The following is a 16717-nucleotide window of genomic DNA, read 5'->3' on the forward strand; positions in this document are numbered from 1 at the left end:
CCGTGAATGCATGGTGTGTGCACTATTTTTATGTGGCGCTCCATAGCTGAATCGTTACCGCACTCGAGGACGATGTTTCTACCCATTATTGTATTTTTCTAGATTTTTGTAATTTTAAGACACCAATAAACAATAGGTAAGCAGTCGATGTACTTCATACGGTAATTCAACTACCAAACAAACTATAAGTAAATGTACTGATAATAGGAAAACGGATTGGGGTGATTAGGTTAGGTCCAGGCTAGAAAAATTGCAATTCGATGTATGAATAATTCTTAACTTCAAATCATGATAATGCAATTATTTTGTTCAAAAATAACATCCAATACAATTATTACGTACATATAACCTTTATTTCATGCTTTTTAAATAAAAAGGATAGAAATAAATTTTGTTAACTGTACATTGGGTTTGCTTCGGTTGTATTTTTAGCAAAACCCTCTTATAGGGAATAAGCTATTACCGTAGGTCTCATGGTAAAACCTAGACCCAGGCCCGATTTACTTTTTCGTTTTGAGGCCCTCAGAGGCTGAAAACACCCTCCGCCGTTCAAGTTCATAAATAAAATGTAAAATTTAAAATCATATATAATATGAGTCTGTTAGCGGGATAACTCAAGCAAAAATGATCCGATTTTGATTTAATTGGGTACAAACGTATGGATTTACGTTTATTCGAACGAGTTTGCGAACCAGCATGATCGGACTATGGGAATAGGGGTTTATGGGAGTTTTTATGGGGTAAAAGTTGGTTATTCCCATTTCCCCCTAAAACCCCAAAATATTACAACTTCTTTCCAAACCATTTTGTAGTAGCTTAAAAAAAAATTAATAATTTTGTATATTGGAGCAACTTGTACGCCTAACGGTTATGGAGATAATTCATAAAAATTTAAATTTAAAATTCCCATTTTATTCTTTAAAAAACTGTTGAAGTTTGCTTGTTCATAGATATATATTAATGACATTTATTTATTTCATAAAAAAGCTATCAACATTTCATTAAAAGAACAATCTTCAATAACTTGGCTGTAGCAGCAAACCTAAGTGTTCATTAAAATACAGTAATCTGATCAATTTATACATAATTTGCCTCCAGGATTGATCTATTGACATAAAATGAGGTTACTAACCTGTCGTCAATCAGTCCTCTATTGTCTTTGATGACTATAGTTTCGGGGTTATAACCCCATTTTCAAATCTTCTCTTCAGTCGTCAAATGTCAAACATATTTTCTTGCGTAAGCCGTCGTCAAAATTACTTTACATATACACATAAACACACACGAAAACATTTATAAATACAAAGCATGTACATGCGCGTGAGGCCGGCCAAGGACAAAACCAGACTGCAGGGTTTGATAAGACTGTAGGTTAGCCGATGCCTACTTGACGGTGTTGACCTTGGGGGAGGGGAACCAGCTGTTTATCTCCTCTATTGTTCTGTAGTTTGGTCACTCTGTCAAATAAAATGTTTGATCCAAAATTTAACTTCTCGTTCAAAACATCATTTGGGGAATTTTTGATTGCCTTGTAAATTTCAAATGTTTCCAGAACGTTCATTTTATTACCTTTATTACATTTGTGTAATATCTCTAAATTATCTATGCAACTGTTGACATTGTGATTTTCGTTCATTAGGTGTTCTGCAAACTTAGATTTTTGTGTTTGCAATTTAGGCTTGGGAAGGTGTTCTACATACCTTTTCCTAAATGAACGACCTGATTGACCTATATATACCTTGGGACAATCGTTGCATGATAATCTGTACACGCCAGATGTTTCAAGACTGTTACTATTATCAGGAGGGGATGTGTTCAATTGTTGTTCTAATTTCTTGGTAGTCTTACATGCCAGAATGATGTTTTGTTTTTTTAATTCATTTTTCAAAGTGAAATGTAGATTATTGCCAAACTCAATGGATACAAATTTACTCTGAACTTGAAGCCGATGCTATAAATGAGTTAATTAGTTTACTTGAAATAGTTTTGGAACAAAACTACTTTTCCTTCAACGGAAAATTCTATCTACAGGAAGAAGGGTTAGCTATGGGCTCTCCACTGTCTAGTATTCTTTCAGAAATTTACCTCAACAATTTTGAAAATGAATATATTTTCTCCGAAAATAACAAATTTGCTAATAAAATTAAATTCTATAAAAGGTATGTTGACGACACTATTGTTTTATTCAATGGAAATGTGAGACAGTTAAACTTGTTCAATAATTATTTGAACAGTATATACAATAATTTGCAATTCACCTTGGAGACTGAACAGAATCATTCCATCAACTTCCTTGATCTATCATTAATAAAAAACAACAATAAACTTACATACAGAATCTACAGGAAACCTACAACCACCGACCATACTATTCACGCCACTTCAAATCATCCGCAATCTCATAAAATGGCCGCATATAATAGTTTTGTGAATAGACTCTTAAAGGTGCCAATGACCCAAGAAGATTACAACATTGAATACACAATTCTAAAATACATAGCAGTAAATAATGGTTACTCAAGCAGCATTATAGATAAGATCATTAATAAACAGAAGAACAAAAAGTCTCCAGATGAACATAATTCTAAATTTGTATCCATTGAGTTTGGCAATAATCTACATTTCACTTTGAAAAATGAATTAAAAAAACAAAACATCATTCTGGCATGTAAGACTACCAAGAAATTAGAACAACAATTGAACACATTTTTTAAATTCATTTTTCAAAGTGAAATGTAGATTATTGCCAAACTCAATGGATACAAATTTAGAATTATGTTCATCTGGAGACTTTTTGTTCTTCTGTTTATTAATGATCTTATCTATAATGCTGCTTGAGTAACCATTATTTACTGCTATGTATTTTAGAATTGTGTATTCAATGTTGTAATCTTCTTGGGTCATTGGCACCTTTAAGAGTCTATTCACAAAACTATTATATGCGGCCATTTTATGAGATTGCGGATGATTTGAAGTGGCGTGAATAGTATGGTCGGTGGTTGTAGGTTTCCTGTAGATTCTGTATGTAAGTTTATTGTTGTTTTTTATTAATGATAGATCAAGGAAGTTGATGGAATGATTCTGTTCAGTCTCCAAGGTGAATTGCAAATTATTGTATATACTGTTCAAATAATTATTGAACAAGTTTAACTGTCTCACATTTCCATTGAATAAAACAATAGTGTCGTCAACATACCTTTTATAGAATTTAATTTTATTAGCAAATTTGTTATTTTCGGAGAAAATATATTCATTTTCAAAATTGTTGAGGTAAATTTCTGAAAGAATACTAGACAGTGGAGAGCCCATAGCTAACCCTTCTTCCTGTAGATAGAATTTTCCGTTGAAGGAAAAGTAGTTTTGTTCCAAAACTATTTCAAGTAAACTAATTAACTCATTTATAGCATCGGCTTCAAGTTCAGAGTAAATTTGTATCCATTGAGTTTGGCAATAATCTACATTTCACTTTGAAAAATGAATTAAAAAAACAAAACATCATTCTGGCATGTAAGACTACCAAGAAATTAGAACAACAATTGAACACATCCCCTCCTGATAATAGTAACAGTCTTGAAACATCTGGCGTGTACAGATTATCATGCAACGATTGTCCCAAGGTATATATAGGTCAATCAGGTCGTTCATTTAGGAAAAGGTATGTAGAACACCTCCCCAAGCCTAAATTGCAAACACAAAAATCTAAGTTTGCAGAACACCTAATGAACGAAAATCACAATGTCAACAGTTGCATAGATAATTTAGAGATATTACACAAATGTAATAAAGGTAATAAAATGAACGTTCTGGAAACATTTGAAATTTACAAGGCAATCAAAAATTCCCCAAATGATGTTTTGAACGAGAAGTTAAATTTTGGATCAAACATTTTATTTGACAGAGTGACCAAACTACAGAACAATAGAGGAGATAAACAGCTGGTTCCCCTCCCCCAAGGTCAACACCATCAAGTAGGCATCGGCTAACCTACAGTCTTATCAAACCCTGCAGTCTGGTTTTGTCCTTGGCCGGCCTCACGCGCATGTACATGCTTTGTATTTATAAATGTTTTCGTGTGTGTTTATGTGTATATGTAAAGTAATTTTGACGACGGCTTACGCAAGAAAATATGTTTGACATTTGACGACTGAAGAGAAGATTTGAAAATGGGGTTATAACCCCGAAACTCTAGTCATCAAAGACAATAGAGGACTGATTGACGACAGGTTAGTAACCTCATTTTATGTCAATCTGATCAAGAAATAACTCTGACGATTTTAAGGGAATGTTTTAGTAAATATCGAGCCAGGTAAATGAAAATTTGCGTAGTCGCAGGTTTGCTGCGGTGGGATATGGAGATAATGCAATAGTGTACCTTAAGTAAAAAAAAAAAAAAAAAAAAAACACTCCATATTACAACAATGATAGTATTGCAAAGCCACTTAGCTCACGGATTGAGTATGCATACTGCATTACATCGTCTAAATCTCGCAGGATTTTGATTAAAGTAAGTACTATTATACATCATTTTAAAGCTAATGAAAGCAGCTACAACTTTTGTTCGGAACATATTTTCATAAAGCGTCAGCAAAAAAAGTTAAGGCGACATAAATAAAATTATATGTTCAAAAATATATAAATCTTTACATTTTTATTCAAATAACTAACAAACGATATCAGCTACGACGAAAGTCAATCAAATAGGATTGTAGAAAATTTTACAACGAAGACAATAAAACTAATTGCAATTCAATATGTCGTTTAACAATCGAGAAAAACGTGATTTACGAAACCCTTACACTTTAAATGTTTAGGGGGGCACAGGGGGGGAAGCAAGAGGGGTGGGGGCGGGGACTTTTGGCTGAACACTTGTCTAAATGGTAATAGTCGATGGGCAAAAAATCAGCCTTTCACTAATTACTTCCGACACAATACCTTTATTGACTGGGCTAAATGCTGAAGACGGTCTCCCCGCCACCTCACATTCAACTCACGGCCTGCTTCTCTAATGTTTAGGTGAAAGGCACAAACTTGGGTCTTAGCAGGGTTCGGCTTCAGGTGATTTGCGTCATAGTACTGGGAAAGTTCATTTAGAGTCATAATCAGCTTCTGTTCCACCTCTTCAAAACGGTACCGTGTTTCCCCCGGACGTGCGTGAGGCGGACAGTGCGTGAGCCGGACAAAACTGGTTCGGGTGGGTAATTGAGCGGACGTCTCCCTGCATCTACCCGGCTCGCGGGGAATATCCCCGTTACCGAATCGTCCGAGGAATTATCGCGTTTTGCCTCCCCTATTGGCAAGCCTTATAACTTTTTCATGCTATTTAATATCATAGAACCAACTTTTGTGCAGTTGAAAAGGCTGGACAAAATTCTTTAATTTCTTTAAATATGAATACTCATAAGGTTAACATGAGACACTCCATGGCCAGAGCCACTGGGGCGGAAACTGAAAGGAATTTTGAGGTAAGAATATGTCTATATGTTAATCGGGAATGTCAGCTATCGTCATACCAAATTTCAACCTTGTCGGTTTGTATTCTTCGCGTTTACTTGTCACAAACATCCATCCATCCATCCATCCATCCATCCATACATCCATATACATTAAAACTTTCTTACTTATAATATTTAGTCGGATAAGTAAACCTTTTGTAATATTGCTCGTTTATGAATAGATTTTCTTTAAACTTGGCAAATTTATTTATTTCATACTAAGCTAATAATATTTTTCTAAAAATCACACTTCGTTACCCTCCCTGTAGGCAGCAAACCTAGGTACTCGTTAAACCTAACGTTATTGAATTAGATTGAATTGAAATAAAGCCACACAAATGGAAATTTGCTTTGGCTGCAGGTTTGCTGCGGTGGGGGTATTATGGAATTGTAATTGATGTAGAAAGAAGACTTTGTGGTAGTACATGATTTCTAATACATATAAGATACTAAATAAATCAATCCCGTTGGTCACAATTAGTTGTGCCGGTCAGCCGGTCGCTTGTTATTTTATTGAACTACTACTGCAAATCAGCGCTACTATTCGTATTTGCCAACAGCTATACCCGTGCCTTGCAACGGGGTCAGTATGCAAAAGATACACAGGTTCTTTGAAAATGCCAAATGGTTTCTCTCCTACCATTTAATTTAGAAACAAACTTTAACTGTATTACTTAACTTGATAATAGTACGTTTTTGTTAACTCATACTGTTAATACTTATTTAGGCTCGGCCTACCTACGATACAAAACCAATGATGGATTTAAAGGTATAATAAAAGAATGTGTTTAATGGTTTGCACTGTAAACGAAAAGCTATCACAATAGTTCCAAACCAAAAAATAGAAAAAAAGGAAAATATAAATAAATATGGAAAATTATGGGTAATTTTCTAACATATTTTTGTGAAATTATAATCAGGCAAATGGAAATTCGCTCAGTCTATAGATTTGCTGCGGCAGGGGGATTATATATTACTGGTTTACACAAAAATAATTCAAAGAAATAAACCTCATAAAACTCACGATAAGGGCCTAGGTTGATACGGCAATGATTATAGAATATTAATTAGTTCCTATACCGGTATCTATAAATGATTTTTTTTACAACAAATTTTTCCCAGTAAAACATTATTACAGCATTTCACAAATATTAGAACAGACTCAGTATAATAGATCATAAACATAAACAAAAGTAACTGAAAGAATCCTATACTTATGAAATCACATTAACATATTATGGTTTGACAGCTCCATTTAAGCATTTCAGTAATATTAAATAATGTTTACAATAGGGCTAGTGACATCATTATTTTAAATTTATAATCCTTACCCTCTCTGTTCTAACATTCGTGCAGTATTTAATTTGTTTGAACCAGCTGTGTGGCTTGTGAAATCAAAATTCATTTGACAGTTTGTTAGTTCTGCTTGTTTAAATTTTTGAGCTTTGTAGGTTTGTTCTTTGTTACCATGGATACCATCAATCAATATTTACTTTTAAATCTCTCACCTCAAATTTTTGAAAGCCCACGGGGCAGAGCCCTAGGACAATATCGAAGCGGGAATAGTTCTATATGTATCCTCGGAGCTGTAGTTACAGTTGTGTGCAATTTGAGCCCAGTCGGTTCAGTAGTTTTTGAGATTATCTCATACAAACACACAGACACCACCTCTTCTTTATAATAGTATCCTTATATGCATGCATAATAATACGTGAAGGCAATTTCTACGAAAGACTACTCCTCCGTTAATAATGGACGGATTTTTACAAACGATGTGTCAAAATGAAGTATTTTTTGTGTAGACACCCCGTTCACCAATACCTGTAATAAAAGTCCTCAAGCTTTTCCCCACAGGCCATCAATGTTGGAGTTTCTCCCATAAGATTAACATGGATGAATCTAAATATTTAATTGGAAACTTTGTCCCCACTAATTTGAGAGAACGGCTCGGCGTAGAAACTTGGTAGAGGTGTCCAAAGAAAGGTCTTGGTCTGTAGATGAGTTATCAAAAGAAAAACATACAAAATCCCTTAGGACTCTGCCCCAGAAGCCTTTAAAGATCCCTCCACAGAGTTGTTTACATTTTGACCATGTGAATAATACTTTTTAATGAAACAGCTGTTCATTTTTAAATTGTATTTCAAACAACACACATTTATTGGGAGTTACTGAATTCTACCAAATAAGTATTTGCAATGTTATTTTCTGATTAAACAAAAATTGATTTTCTTCTTTATCATGTCATGTTTTGCAACTTTCCATTACGAAATCAGTGGAAAATCCTTTTATCACAGCAATTCTTAAAGTATTTCTTATTGAACTATCTTATATCTATTGTACGGGTAGGTGTCTGCTTTTTCACCATTTTTGCCTACATTACATTTTATCATATTATTCTACACATATCAAATATTTATGTGGAAATATCTGCTCTTATCGTGTCTAATAAAATCCAAACATAGAAACCTTGCCTAAAATGGTACCCATCTTGAAAAAATATTTGCACCTGCCTTTGTTACGGACTTTGGCACACTGGTTTGGTAACATTATTGAAAATAACACGACGTTTTGGCTGTAAAATATGACACAAAGAGAAAATACTATTTAAGCAGCTACTCTCATGACAGAAAGGCCATATTCCTTTTAAACTAGATCACATAATCCTTTATAAGATACGTTGATTAACAATATGTAAACGTCAATATATACGTAACAGCCAATTTACAGTATTTTTGCTTTTTGGAAATGTCCCATTGCTATGTCATTTGCATTATTTGTTGTCAATGAAACCGCATGACCATATGAACTAGAAGGCCCCTCAGTTCAAGAATAAAAGCCAACTTCACTTCAAGTATTCCACTACACCTAACATTCCGTAGAGAGATTATATTGACAACTTTATGGATAAGGCTGAGACAACTAACTGACATCCCCCATGTCAAGGAATTCCAGCAGTAAACCACAATCAATTTCTCAAAAATATGCTAGAGGGTTCATTCATTAGCACAGAAGTACGATATGAACTGACGCGACGTGACGAAGGAAAAATGAAACTTACACTGTAACGGATATACCCCTTTGAAGTTAGAATATGTCTTCCCAAACATTATTTTCTTTTGAAATAAAACCATGTTACAAATCACTGAAGTGTTTAACTACAAAAGATCCACCAATACGATTTTAATACTGTTTAAAAGTTCTTCCTAAGAAAGAGATACAATATAACATACTAATAATAACACCGATGACGTACGGTATGGGGAATATGTTATTCATTGAATGATCAACCAAATTTGGCAACTAACGCAATTAATATCATTATTGTTGTTACACTTATTACTCTTAAAACAATGCTAAATGCTCAAAATGTGTATATTTCACCCAATTTATTGCAGTTAGATGAATTAAGGTAAGCCTTGAAGAAAGTAACCGTCGATTTCGACGGGTTTCACCTAGTAGATTTCTAATAACCCAATTACAGTAACATGTATGCCTATTCACCTCTGGTTACTCCCCGTGGACGTCCAAATTTTAAATGTTGACATTTTAGAAGGCAATAAACCATGTACAAAATGACATTCATCCCACTGTTTTATAAAACCATGGTTTTTATCCCTAAACTACGAATATTATTTATGTCAACTGTAATGTGTGTCTTCGTGTTAAATGTCAACATCTCTACGAAACCCATCGGGTGGATTTTCTAACAAACATTTGGTCTACCTAAACTTCCGACTGATGATGAACCTACGGGTTTGAAATTAATATCGGACCACCTTAATAAGGATTGCTAAGGTAAGACTTTACTATTTATTTGATTATATAAGCAATCCAGAGGCTGAAATGATAGATTTTAGAAGGGTTAGACAAATCATGAAACTCTAAAATGCTGTGGAATCCAACCAAAAATAAGGTAGAAAATAGAATTTAAGACAAACATTCGGTGATTGGCTCACACATCTACATGTTTTTTTTAGTTAAAAAATGGCGACAGCTGGTCCATATAGATGGGATGTTTACTTCAGTATCCAATAGTGAATACGGTGTACATTACATGTTATGGTCGAGTTTTCGACCACCGGACGACCACTATTATTTAATTTATAGATCACTTGACTTGATTAAAGTAAAGCCATAGATCAAACATACTCCCCTAGTAGATTTCTCATCCCGTATGGAACAGCTGAAGCCGGTGCATAACCAAACAGTAAAGCACAAATCCTTAAATTAACCCTAAAATAATAAAGAAATCCGTCGACACTAACGCACGCAGTGTCGCCGAACATGAACTAGACACGAAAGACGAGCTTCAAAATTTACAATGGGATAATAAGTCTACTAGTGGTTGGTTAGTCAATGGTTTCACCTAGAACAAAATGAGCCTTACGCGCAAAACTGGGGTTTTGAGCGTTCGTATTTTTTTTATTTCCAATGGACATAGGCACGTTTCAAGTAATTAAAAGCCTTCTCAAGCTTGTAGAGAATACATCAAAATAGTTTCATCGTGATCTGTTTGTTCGTTTTCCCGTCGAAGAGAGCGTAAAATAACATCTTGTGCGTCACAGACAGGCATGCAGAAATTGAGTAAGCACGCATTTCTGCTTTCCTATCGTATGACTCGTTCCATACGATGAAACTAACCGAAACATTTATCATTCTAAGCCATGTACAGACAAAACTCTAATTTTAGCGAATTTCCCATATATTCCATATAGCAATTACAGTAGGTCTCATGGTAAGACTAGATCCAGGACCGATTTACTTTTTCGTTTTGATAGGGTGTTTTACGGGGTGAAAATTGATTTTTCCTATGTTTGACCCTAAAAACACAAAGTTTTATAATTTCCCTCCAAGCCATTTTGTAGAGCTTACAATTTTTTATGAATATTTTAGTAAAAATCGAACCCGGTAAATGGAAATTCTGCAAAGTCTGCAGGTTTGTTGCGGCGGGGGTATTATTTACATAGATTTTTGGTTCTTATGTCACTGAATTGTATTCACAGCATTAGTCATCAACATAAATTTCTGTGTATTCAAAATATACTGAACTAATAAGTAAACAATTGAAACATAATTCAAAGATTTGAATATAGTCGAGTAAATCCGTAAGACAACCCTAAGAAAATTGCTTAATTAAAGATTGGTTATTTTGACTAAGAATTGTGTGCATTTACTAGTGAAACGGTGTAAAGAAATCGGAGTCTCTGAAGTCCAAAATTAAAGATGGCGTAAACGATTTTTGTCAAATACTTGTATACTGTTCATTCAAACATTTTTTATTTATGAGTATTTTTTGCTTGAAACAATCATTGTTGGGGAGAGTGTATTTAATTAATCTGTTGGGTATATTAATATTTATGCTGTTAGGAGATAGTTACGTTTCTAAATTTCAAATATTGTCAAACATTAAGAGTTGTTTACGATCGCATAAACCACTCATTCGTTCTGCTAGGGCAATTAGTCGGCTTCTTAACAAAGCAGTTGAGACCGTCCTTCTGCGTAAAGAACAAATACGGTCACAAAAACTCCTTTTCTATCTAGGACCGTGGGGTGGTAGTCCTATGTGGTCTGTGGTCTATGTGATCAGTAGCCTACTGATTGTCGTGTCAGCCGAGTAACATTGTTTTCTTTCAGCATCTCACGTATTTCATTAGTCTTAAATTATGACTCTTAATCCACATTTAGTAGTTTCGTTATAGAAATTAATTTATTACAGTTTCACTATACAGTCCACTGATATAATTTGCTTATATCATATCTACATCAATAAAATCATAGTTTAGTTGAAAGTGTTCGTTTGTATTATTACCAAAACATTGGCGCATCACGTGCCGCAACAATTATTAGTAGGTATGAAAATAAAGAACATAAGCTAAAGATCAACATGTATATTTTATTTACTTAAATATGTCATATTTATGACGGAAACCTTATCTTAACCTACATTAATTTTGTATTTAAAATAACGGCATTATAGCCCAGTTCCGATTGCTTATACAATTATTAACGTGGAACACATGGGTTATGGTTTAAACGCTTGAATCAATGCAAATGTGAATGTCAATATAACTTTTTTAACGATATTTTTCGTATATATTTCGTGGTTTCGCTGATATACTCACCATCATGTCCTCTTATGCAGTAATTAGTAGCCAAAATGGTGGAATCCGAAACTGTTAAGGATTTATTTCTAGGTTATAGCTAGCTAGAACTGTACCGCTCTGTTTTAGAATAAGTTCATGGCCAATCCTGAGGGGTTTTAATTAAACATGTAAATTCAGGTCTCCGAAAATGTCTAAAATTACATCTCTATCTGTGTTTTTTACTCCCCTTCATTACGAACATGAAACAGTCTTGTTCCCATCCGTGGTTCAGGACTAAAAGTGAAGTTTAAATTTTGATTGTAAAATAGACACCTAAGTAATCATTATCAAGTAAATTGTTATGGAACATGCTCAGGTTCATTGTTCATAAGCATGTGCAATATTTGATGTAATACTAAAATTTAAAGGCTTTACTTTCAATTTTTTTAAAATTGTATTGTTAAATTTAAAAGTGATTACTAGAACCAATATTTATAATTTATAATAGTATAGATTCCGTTGCACATTGCAACGTGCTTGCAATTATACAGGTCTTATAATAATAATGTTTCATTTTTGAAATCCGAATGGAATTAATAATAAATAAAAGTTTTTTCTCCCACTGGTAGCTACGGGCCAGTTCTGGTTACGATAATTATAAATCTTTGTGTTGTGAGGGAAACGCCACCGAGCGTCCTTACTCGATAATGGGGGCGAAAGGTGCCGAATTACCCACCCGGCCTTGGCGCGGGGATTTCTAAAGCGTCCGTCCGCGCGCACCACCATTTTGAGGGTGTCCGCGTCAAACACGTCCGGGCTAAACACGGAGCCCTTCAAAACTCCTACCTTGTGCCGCCACCGCCGTATAATCGGCATATATATATACCGACGTGTAGCGTTTGGCAACGGTTGGTCGTTAGTGTAAATGTTATAAAGAGCTGGGGCTAAGATGCTACCCTGAGGCAATCCATTTCTTTGATTCCTCCATCTACTTTTCTTGCCTTGAAGGGACACGAAAAACCGCCTGTTATGAAGAAAAGTGCCTATCATTGAAGTCAGCTGATAGTCTTTGGTAATACTGTACACTTTTCCCAAGAGTCTTCGATGGTTTACTGTATCGTAGGCAGCTGTTAAATCTACAAAAGCGACACCCGTGATCTGTTTTCTCCATCGATGTGCTGGGTCAGGTCTAAAACTTGGCCACAACAATACTTGCCTGATCGAAAGCCTGCCTGTTGTGGAATGATCTTTTGTTCCAGAAAATCGCCGATTCGATTGAGTATCAGACGTTCTAATATTTTATGTGTGTGGCATAAGAGAGAAACAGGTCAAAAGTTCTTAGGATCGTTTGGATCTTTCCCAGGTTTGAGCAGTGCAACCACACGAGCTTTCCTCCATGCCTTTGGTATATGCATTTGGCTTACGCACATGTTCATGAGGCTCAACAACCATTGCATGGCATTTTTACCTAGGTTCTTTAGTTGTTCAACTCTGATCTCGTCAATACCTTGGAGCTCTGTTAGTCTTTAAGCTGGTAATGACTGCAGTTAGCTCGGACATGGTGAATGGTTCTTCCAGGAAATGATTCTCACTTGCCACATCACGCACAACAGGCTCCCGGTATTTCCTTCCATAGGTTTTGCCATTTAAAAGAAGGTTGGTAGCGACTTGATCGGCAGTAACTGTTGTAAAGTTGTCTTCTGGTTTTGTCGCATCTCCATTTATGTTCTTGAGGAACTTCCAGGCCCGTCTGCTGTTCACCTTCATATCTAAACTATCCACAAGATCACACCACATAGTTTTGCGATTTTCGGCAATGACTGACATAAGCTCTTCACCAGCTAGAAGTGTGTCCTCAGCAAAGGGATCATTGTCAAAGAGACCTTGGTATCGTTCTAGCAGTGGCTTTGCCTCTTCAGAGAGTCCTGCGATGTAATGGGTTCGACAGCGTCTAGGTATTATTTTTCTCGAGACCTGCTGGACAAGCTTAGCGAAGGAGTCATACATATCAGGTTGTGGAGGGATATTGGCGATTTCTCTGTCAATGATCTCCCTAAAACCCGTCCAGTTGGCCTTTTTGAAATTAAACCTGCGCCTTAGAGGAACAACTTCAGGTTTAACAACATCACTAACGGTGCATACTATAGGTCTGTGTTGAGTTCGGGGAATCGGATCACCTACAGACTTTTCACACTGGGAGGCAATGCTGCTGCTCACAAAGATGTTGTCAGGGTTATAACCCCTCTTCCATCTACCGCTGTTAAAGGAGCAAGGGAGCTTAGGATCGTGTATGAGCTGCAGGTCATTTGCCTCAGCCCAGGTTTCAAGTTTTGTCCCATTTTCACTTGTCTCTTTGTATCCCCAAGCAATGCTCTGACAATTAAAATCCCCCAAGACGAAATTAATGTCATCATAGCATAGATTATCGGGCTCTGTAAATACATACTGAGATTCGGGAGGCTTATACAAAGATGTGACACTGTACTGTAGTGTCCTGACCGTTAGTATCTCAGTATTGTTCCTCTCAGTAAGTGAAGCTGAGGTGATGTCAATGTATGGCCTGGCAAAAACAGCACTACCATATTGATCATGAGGTCTCTCTAGAATCAGTCTCATTCCCTCTATGTTGGGTCTAGGTTTTAAAATGCCCCGGTGTGTTTCTTGCACAAGGAGGAAGTCGCATTCGTACGTCTTGCGCATATCAGACAGTAATACTTCTTTGTCTCTCGTTATTCCCTCGATATTAATCGAGATCGTTACTAATGGCCTTGAAAAAGACCGTTTAGGTAGATTCATTTTTCGAAGTCGTCCGGTTGTAGAAGGATTTGCCGCTGACATGTCAGCGTTGCCCGGGGTGCGCCCGATTGTGATGTCGTTCATTGCGTGTAATGGTCACAATCTTCGGGGAGGCTCCTTCTGTGCACCCCTCCAGTTCAATTGAAAATAGCTTAACTTGTGGTAATTCCAAAACCAGGCAAACCACCAAATGAGGTCTCGTGTCCTACAGACCCATAAGTTTGCTTCCTGTTGTATCCAAATTATTTGAAAAACTAATCCTAAAAAGATTGAACCCAATTATAGAAGACTTAAATTTGATTCCTGAGCATCAGTTTGGCTTTCGGAAAGGACACTCTACAGTTGAACAAGCTCGAGTGCAGCAAAGGCCTTTTGCACTCGTGTTACACATTATATTTTTCCTACAGTCACTATAAAGCATATATAGTTATTTGTGTAACTAGTGGTGAAAGTGGCACTTTGCTGCACACGAGAGCAATGTTTACGCACGAGCCGCAGGCGAGTGTGGAATGATCTCGAGTGCAGCAAAGGCCTTTTTCACTCGTGTTACACATTATATTTTTCCTACAGTCACTATAAAGAATATAAATAATTAGTCTTTCAAACACTATGCAACACGTTTTTAGGTTCAGCTGGCAACACAAATGGTGCCCTAGAGAAAGTAGTACCCGCGGTCCATATCACTCCGCTATTTTCCTCGGCAAGAAATGTGCTCCGCGTTTTGAGAATATAGTTCCGTATGTTTTTGTAATTTGAAGTGGTTTCCGTGCCTAAAAAAAGGCTTAAAATGTATTTTCTTGTTTATTAAGATCGTAGGAAGGTTTTAAAAACGTTTAAAAGAAAAGTCCAGAAAGTTCAGAAATACCGAAACTATAAACACGAAATGACAGGTTAAATCGTAGTTGTAATAGTCAATCAGCTGCTCATAGTATAATTATCTTTAAGTGTTGCCAACCTATTTCCAAGCGTACACGGATTACGTGCATAATGGAACCACGCTGTTTTGTGTTGTTTCGTTGGAATCCTGATGTGCGGCAAAGTACTGTTTTTACACTTCACTTCGGTGAATTATGCAACTCGCCTTCGCTCGTTGCACAACATTCACCTGCGTGATGTAAAAACGCTCTTACTACACTTGTAATGTAAATAGCTATAAGTGCTGCTAACCTATTTCCAAGCGTACACGGATTACGTGCATAATAGAACCACGCTGTTTTGTGTTGTTTCGTTGGAATCCTGATGTGCGGCAAAGTATAAACCGTACGACAAAGTATAAACCGTACGGCAAAGCATAAATATGCAGCAATTAGCAGCTTTTTGTACTATAAACAGTACAAGGAAGCCAACTTTGTCGGGTGACTGTAGGAAAATAGATTTGTCCTGGCTATACCACTGGTCTAGAACTTATTTTTGACCCAGAACTTAGTTATTCCGTAAATATAAACGTTTTTGTTAGAGCCGATTCCCAGATCGAAGTAACAAGTATTCAAACTTTACTCGTATTATGTATAGACTAGCTGTAACCGCGGGCTTTGCCCCGTTTAACTTCATAAGTGAGCTCGTTCGCATGGCTCAATCACGTACTGGTTGAAGCTCGTTCGCTGCGCTCACTTGCCTTCAGGTTAGCTCGTTCGCTACGCTAACTCGCCTCCAGGTTGAAGTGCGTTCACTACGCTCACTCACCTTTTGGTTGCAAATTAGCTGTTGTCATAAATTTAAAAGAAATAATAGTGCTGCACCCTGTTGGTAATCCTTGTAACTTTAATGCTATTGAACATCATAGAACAGAACCAACTTGTTTAATTGAAACAGCTGTTAAGATTCATTAATTTCATTTAAATATGAGTACTCATAAGGTTAACATGGGAAACTCCAGAACCACTGGGGCGGAGCCCGAGAGTCCGATCAGAATAAAAACAGCTTAGTTTTCCTATTTAATGCCTAAAGAATCAGTGTACCAAATTTCAGCCTCCTAGGTAAATGGGAAGTAAGAGAATTAGTGATGAGTGAGAGAGTGAGTCAGTCAGTCAGTTAGGTCTTTGCCTTTTATATATATAGATAGGAGTACCTGGGGTTTTATCACTACACTATACTCTGAGAGTATTCTTTGGTCAATGTAATTTTATCCCAAAAATAATAATTTGTGGTATATTTTTTTATTGAGATCTATTTAACTTCTATTAAAATAATAATATCATAGTTTACTGAAATGATGAGATAGAAGAGTTTTTAAAAGTTTGTTTGGTTCCCCTAAATGGACCAAACTATAGAAATTACCCAGTATTTTTTACGCTGAATTCAAAAAAGGCTATCAGCAGTAAGAAAATCTTCGTCACTGCAAGAACT

General features: G+C 36.1%; 1 protein-coding gene across 1 annotated transcript in view; it reads left to right on the plus strand.

Annotated features, from left to right (window-relative positions):
* The first annotated feature begins 4019 nt into the window (after positions 1 to 4019).
* Positions 4020 to 16717, plus strand: part of LOC128982531 (protein singles bar-like) — a 94845-nt gene continuing 82147 nt past the window's right edge. The window contains exon 1 of the mRNA XM_054401492.1: positions 4020 to 4223. The gene's annotated coding sequence lies outside the window, so the exon portion shown is untranslated. The remainder of the gene's footprint in view (positions 4224 to 16717) is intronic.

The sequence above is a fragment of the Macrosteles quadrilineatus genome, unplaced genomic scaffold, assembly GCF_028750875.1.
Source record: "Macrosteles quadrilineatus isolate MER2022 unplaced genomic scaffold, UCM_ALF_1.0 Scaffold_1__1_contigs__length_201487025, whole genome shotgun sequence".
Classification (NCBI taxonomy): domain Eukaryota; kingdom Metazoa; phylum Arthropoda; class Insecta; order Hemiptera; family Cicadellidae; genus Macrosteles; species Macrosteles quadrilineatus.